Source organism: Neofelis nebulosa, chromosome 1, assembly GCF_028018385.1.
Source record: "Neofelis nebulosa isolate mNeoNeb1 chromosome 1, mNeoNeb1.pri, whole genome shotgun sequence".
Classification (NCBI taxonomy): Eukaryota; Metazoa; Chordata; class Mammalia; order Carnivora; family Felidae; genus Neofelis; species Neofelis nebulosa.
In genome coordinates, this window is record NC_080782.1 from 154,887,417 (window position 1) to 154,894,654 (window position 7,238).

Consider the following 7,238-nt stretch of genomic DNA (forward strand, 5'->3'; position numbering starts at 1 on the left):
TCACATATATATATATATATAATATCACATATAATATATATATATGTGATATATATATATATCATATATATATCATATATATATATATTAGATTTCAAAGAAACCTGGGAACGTGATAACACTTTCTGTTATTTTTTCTATTTTAGCAATTTGGGAAGAGATGTTAAGTACATATGAATTATTATAATGTGTAATACCATCATGTTGGATTGTTTCCATTATCATTTCAATATATTAATAAAATCTTACTACCCACAGGCTAAGGGAAAATATTTGTTCTTTCTATTTATTGAAAAATTACCACAAAGAAAACAAACAAATAAAAGAATATAAAATTATTTTGTCAAATCTCAATTATTTCAATTTTCTAGATTAATATAATCCCTGTCTTCATTCTTGGAATGTCATTGCTCCTAATGAGTGTAAAAGGTGAAAAGGATGGAATTTTAAGACAGCCGGATTAAAGAAAGAGAACTTTATCAAACTTATATAGAGCAGATCCTCTGAATCACTCTTCTCAGGGCTCCCATCACTCCTTGTTTCTCAGGATATAAATGATGGGGTTGAGCATTGGGGTCAGAATAATGTAGAAGACAACCAGAACCTTGGCTTCTGATGGAGATTTCAGCCGTCTTGGGCATAGGTAAATATAAGCAAAGGGTGCAGAGTAGAAAGTCACCACAATGAGGTGTGTGCTGCAGGTCAAATAGTCCTTTTTCCTTCTTTCTGTTGAGTGCATGTGGCAGATAGCATGGAGAACTCGGCCACAGGAACATGCAATGCCGATGGAAAGAAATGCAATCAAGAGTGTGGTGCTCACAAACACTGTGTACTCATAGACCCAGGTGTCCATGCAAGCCAGAGTCAGCATGGCTGGGACATCACAGAAGAAATGGTTGATGGACCTGGATCGACATTAAGGGATATGGAGGGCATATACAGTGTGGGCACAGGAGTTGATTGAGCCCATTATCCAAGATCCTGTTATCATCAACACACACACTTTTTTGCTCATACGAATGGGATCGTGAAGAGGAATGCAAATAGTCACATAGCGATCATGGGACATGGAGGCCAATAGTAACCCATCTGCATCTGCTAAAGTCAAAAAGAAGCTCTGTATCCCACACCCAATGAAGGAGATAGACTTGTTTCCAAAGACATAATTGGATGCCATCTGGGGCATGATGGTGGAGATGAAGTTCAAGTCCATGAGGGAGAGGTGACTAAGTAGAAAATACATGGATGTGTGGAGATGGGTGTCCAGGAGGATGAGGAGAATCATGGACAGTTTGCCAAAAAAAGCCATTAGGAAAATGAAAATAATGAGAATGAAAAGAAACAACCCAATTCTTGATGGGGGAAAAACCCCAATAAAAGGAAGCCTGTTAATGTTTGTTGTTTTCCATTATCTACTCATTGGTATTCTTGAAGAAAGAGAAAAACTCATATGTGAAAAATAAAGAAATGTGAGTTTTTACATTTTATTCAAATTATTTTAGTCTAATTCTGAAGTTTTTATGAAATACCTTGTTCCTTAAATAAATAATCAACATTTCTTACTTTGAGAAAGTCCTATGTTGTTTCACAAAGTCACAAGGTAAGGTGGTAAGCATATACTTTCCAAGTTTTCTGTAAATAATCCATGAAATAATAAAAGGTAAATATTAATACTTACCTGAGTGTGATATGAGTAATTCTATGCCCTTCATAAATGCACATATACAAAATATTAAATTTTAATTTAATGTAAGCATAATTCTTATTGCCAAGACTGAGAACAAGTTGACTAACAATTCAAATGAAAATAGGTTTGGCTCATGTGTAATTTTAATATACCATTTAGACTAGGACTTTATTAAAATGAAAGATCTCCCCAGCAGGAATTCATTCATAACCACTAGATGGTTATTTTAATTTTGACAAAGTAGGCAATTTTTGATTGCCTAAAGAATCTTCAAATGGACTGCTTTTTACCCATTTATTCTGCTTCTAGTCACTAAAACAGAAATATGTAGGCTATGTACAGACTATTTAAAAAACTCTGACCTATATTTATTACATTCAATCCCCCTGACAACTTTGACACATAAGCATTGGATTAATCTTACTGCACAACATTGACAATATTTGTCTGAAGTGACATACTGGATGAGAGAAAGATAATATTTTGCTCCTGGGCCATTTCTATAAGTGGAAGGGAAGACTCAGATGTAACCTTTATTTTCCATTTCACTAACATCCTGGACAGGTATAAGAAATCATGCTAAGTCGAAACAAAATTCTGAGTCTGGTATCATCACCCACAATTGTAAAATAAGCATCATGGGGTGCCTGGGCGGCTCAGTCAGGTAAGAGTCCAACTTCAACTCAGGTCATGATCTAAAGGTCTGTGAGTTTGAGCCCTGTGTCAGGCTCTATGCTGACAGCTCAGAGTCTGGAGCCTGCTTCAGATTCTGTGTCTCCCTCTCTCTCTGATCCTCCCCTACTTGCTCTCTGTCTCTCTGTCAAAAATAAATAAATAAAAACACTAAAATTTTTAAAATAAATGACATTCACAGAACTTGAGTAACTTATCATGAGCTAAAAAGATATAGTTTATCCTGTACCTTATGAAAAGCAAGGAATCAGAAAAAATTGCTCACGTTAGCCACCCCAAACTTCCAGTAAAGTAGCTATTTAAACAAGAATTGTCTATGCCTACTAGGCAGTGTATGATGGCAAATGTCTCTAATAAATTATTTTGTGCTCAAATAAAATTGGTTTTGAGATTAAAGTCACACATTTTACATTTTCTCCTTAGAAACATGTTTCCTCTGTCCTCCTGCTCTTCCTGTATTCTCACTGGCTCCCTGCAACAACACAACATCTCACACTTGGTCTCTACTAAATGGAAGAAGAGAGGCCTCACAATATCACTTCGCAATAAATAATATCACAGGACTTTTAAATGAAGTGTAAGCCATAGTTTCTTTCAGTCAAAAAGTGTCACAGTCTAAAAACATGTTCACGAAAGAACACTCATCTTGTCTGTAAGTCAGGTTGCAGATACACATATTCTATCTTTCAGTTGCTTTGCAAATTTGTAGATAATGTTTCAATAAACATCAGGCTGTATGTATCCCTTTGAATAAGTATTTTTGTATTCTTTGGGTAAATGCCTAATCGTATATTTCATGAAGTATATTACACTTCAAAAGTGTAAGAGGGTTCCTATTCCTCCACCTGTTGGCCAAAACTTCTTGTTTCTTCTGTTGTTAATTTTTGTCATTCTTACAGGTATGAGATAATGTCTCATCGTAGTTGTGATTTCTTTTTCCCTGATGATGAGTGATGTTGAGCATCTGTATGTTTTCTTTGGAAAAAAATGTTTATTCATATCTGCTGCCCATTTTCCATTATATTATTTGTTTTGGAGTGTTGAGTTTTCTAAGTTCATTGTGTTTTGACTACTAACCCTTTATTGGACATGCCATTTACAAATATATTCTCTCATTCCACAGGCTGCCTTTTAGTCTGTTGTTTTCTTTGCTGTGCAGAAACTTTTTATTTTGATGAATTCCTAGAGTTTATTTTTGTCTTTGTTTCTTTTACCTCAGGACACAAATCTAGTAAGAAGTTATTAACACCAATGTCAAAGAGGTTACTGCCTGTGCTCTCCTCTAGGAATTTTATAGTTTCCTGTCTCACACTTAGGTCTTTCATACATTCCGAGTTTATTTTTGTGTATGATGTAAAAATTTGTCCATTTTCGTTCTTTTCCATGTTGCTTCCCAGTTCTCCCAGCACCATTTGCTGAAGAGACTGTTTTTTCCCCATAGGATATTCTTTCCTGCATTGTTGAAAATTAACTGACCATATTGTTTTGGGTTCACTTCTAGGTTTTCTATTCCGTTTTATTGATGTATGTGTCTATTTTTGTGCCAATAGCAAACCACCTTGATCATTAGTGCTTCATAATATAGCTTAGGTCTGGAAATGTGATGCCTCCATCTTTGTTTTTCTTTTCAAATTTCCCTCGGGTATTTGGTCTTCTGTGGTTCCATACAAATTTTAGGATTATTTGCTGTAGTTCCGTGAAAAATGTTGGTGGTAATCTGACTTGGATTACATTAAATGTGTAGATTTTTTGGGTAGTAGAGACATTTTAACAATGTTTGTTCTTCCATCCCATAAGCCTGGAATGTCTTCCATTTTTTGTGTATGTCATCCTCAATTTCTTTTATCAGTGTTTTATAGTTTTCAGAGTACAGGTCTTTTAACACATTAGTTAGATTAATTCCTAGATATCTTATGGTTTTTGGTTCAATTGTAAGTGGGATAAATTCCTTGATTTCTCTTTCTGCTATCTCACTATTGTTGTATAGGAATACAAGATTTATGTACATTGATTTTTTTATCCTGGGACTTTACTAGACCGGTGTGTCACTTCTAGCAATGTTTTGGTGGGTCTTTCAGTTTTCTATATAGGGTATCGTGTAATGTACAAATAGGGAAAGTTTTACTTCTTTCCTGCAGATTTAGATGTCTTTTACTCCTTTGTCTTGTCTCATTGCTGTGGCAAGGGGTTCCACTACTATGTTAAATAAAGTGATGAAAGTAAACACCCTTATCTTATTCCTGACTATAGAGGAAAAACTCTGTTTTTCCCCATTGGGGGTGATATTAGCTGTGGGTATTGTGTATATTGCCTTAATTATGTTGAAGAATGTTCCCTCTAACCATACTTTTTTTTTCTTTTTTATCATGAATGGATGTTGCTTTTGTCAAATGTTTTTTTCTGCATTTAATGAAATGATCATATGGTTCTTATTCTTTCTTTTATTAGTGTGGTGTATCATATTGATTGATCTGTGAATATTGAACCACCCTTGCAAACCAGGAATAAATGTCACTTGATTGTTAATTCATGCCTCAGAGCTACCTACTATATTTGAGGATTTACGTTAGCAATTCTCAAAATCACTGATCATCAGGGAAATACCAATGAAAACCACAATGAGATACCACCTCACACCTGTCAGAATGGCTAACATTAACAACCCAGGCAACAAAAGATGTTGGGCGAGGATGCGGAGAAAGAGGATCTCTTTTGCATTGTTGGTGGGAATGTAAAGTGATGCAACCACTCTGGAAAACAGTATGGAGGTTCCTCAAAAAACTAAAAATAGAACTACCCCTGACCCCATAATTGCACTACTAGGCATTTATCCACGGGACACAGGTGTGCTGCTTTGAAGGGACACATACACCCCCATGTTTATAGCAGCACTATCAACAATAGCCAAAGTATGGAAAGAGCCCAAATGTCCATTGATGGGTGAATGGATATAGAAAACATGGTATATATATACAATGGAGTATTACTCGGCAATCAAAAAGAATGAAATCTTGCCATTTGCAACTACATGGATGGAACTGGAGGGTATGATGCTAAGTGAACTTAGTGAGTCAGAGAAAGACAAAAATCATATGACTTCAGTCATATGAGGACTTTAAGAGACAAAACAGATGAACATAAGGGAAGGGAAACAAAAATAAAATATAAACAGGGAGGGGGACAAAACAGAAGAGACTCATAAATATGGAGAACAAACTGAGGGTTACTAGAGGGGTTGTGGGAGGGAAGATGGGCTAAATGGGTAAAGGGTACTAAGAAATCTACTCCTGAAATCATTGTTGCACTATATGTCAACTCATTTGGGTGTAAATTTATAAAAAAAAAAAAATTAAAAAAAAAAAGAAATTCACAAGAACTTGATTGTGGGATATAATGGAACCTGTTGGTGGGATCTCAGGGCAAAATTATCCTTAGGAAACCACAATGACCATGGGTGAACACTTGATGGTAGACATATGAGTCTACTGTGATTTTACTCAGAGAAGTAATGATTCCCTAACAGCCCATAAGACTCTGATAATGAAGCAACGTAAAATACCCTGTGCTTCCTAAACAGTGCGGAGGAGGTGTAGAAGCATACTTCTCCAGGAGACACAAAAACAGTGAGTATTGCATTGTGCTATGGCATTCAGTGTATTCTAAAGGATAAGGAAGAGTAAGGAAACCCAGACCAGAAATAAATCCATGAATATATGGTTAGCTAATTTACAAGAAATAAGCCACTAATATACTATGGTGAGAGAACAGTCTATTCAGTAAGTGTAAATGCTATGCATTTTCCAGTCAGATAACTATGTGGCCACATGCAAGCCATTATCATAAACCCTACACAAAAATTATTTTAAAAGGGATTGAAGACAAATGTAAGAATTGACACCATAAAACTTCCAGAAAAAACAGGCGGTTAACTTCCTGACATAGATATTCATAATACTTATTATTTTTAAATATTACACAAAAGGCAAAAAGAAGAAAAGTGAAAATAAGTTGGGCTATATCAAACTAAAAATATGCACAGCAAATAGAACCATCAACAAAATTATAAGACAAACTACTGAATAAGAAAATATACTTTTAAGTAATATGTATAATAAGGGAGGCTAGTATTCAAAATAGATAAAGAAGACACAATTTCAATAGCACAAAAAATGATTACAAAATGGACAGAAGACATGAATAGACATTTTTTTTTCCAAAGAAGACATACAGATGACAAAAAGATAAAGAAAGAAAAAATAATAAAAGGATGATCAACGTCGTAAATAATCAGGGAAAAGCAAATAAAAGCCACAATGAGATATCACCTTACTCATTAAGAATAGCTATTTTCAAAAATACAGGGAATAACATGTTGGTAAGGATGTAGGTAAATGGGAATCTTTGTTCATTTCGGGGGGAATATATAATGAAATGCTGCTAACAGAAATCATCCTATGAAATGGAATTAGTGGCTTTTGGGGCTGTGAAATTTGAGTGTTTTGAAGGATAACTGGGGAGTGGCTCAGACTGATTAATCTGCACTAAACAGCATATAACTCCCATCAATCCTTTTAGAAAATGGCTCTCATTATCCTATAGTCTATTTTTCATTTTCCTGATCACAATTAATTTTCCTGATCATGTATACCTGTTATAAATTACTTTCTTAGGATTCATCTAGTTACTTCAAGTGCCCTTCTCATAAAATATATAAACTTGTATTTCCTCCTCAGTGGTCTGAGAATGTCTAATTCCGTACAGAGTTCTTTGCCCAATCTCTATACCTATCACTTCCACCAAAAATAAGGAAACAGAAGAATCATTTTTCACCAGGTAAGTGTAAAATGTTATATATATA

General features: G+C 34.9%; 1 pseudogene; it reads right to left on the reverse strand.

Moving 5' to 3' along the window:
* Positions 1-485: 485 nt before the first annotated feature.
* On the reverse strand, positions 486-2,185 carry LOC131485699 (olfactory receptor 2L3-like; annotated as a pseudogene).
* Between the last annotated feature and the right edge of the window lie 5,053 nt (positions 2,186-7,238).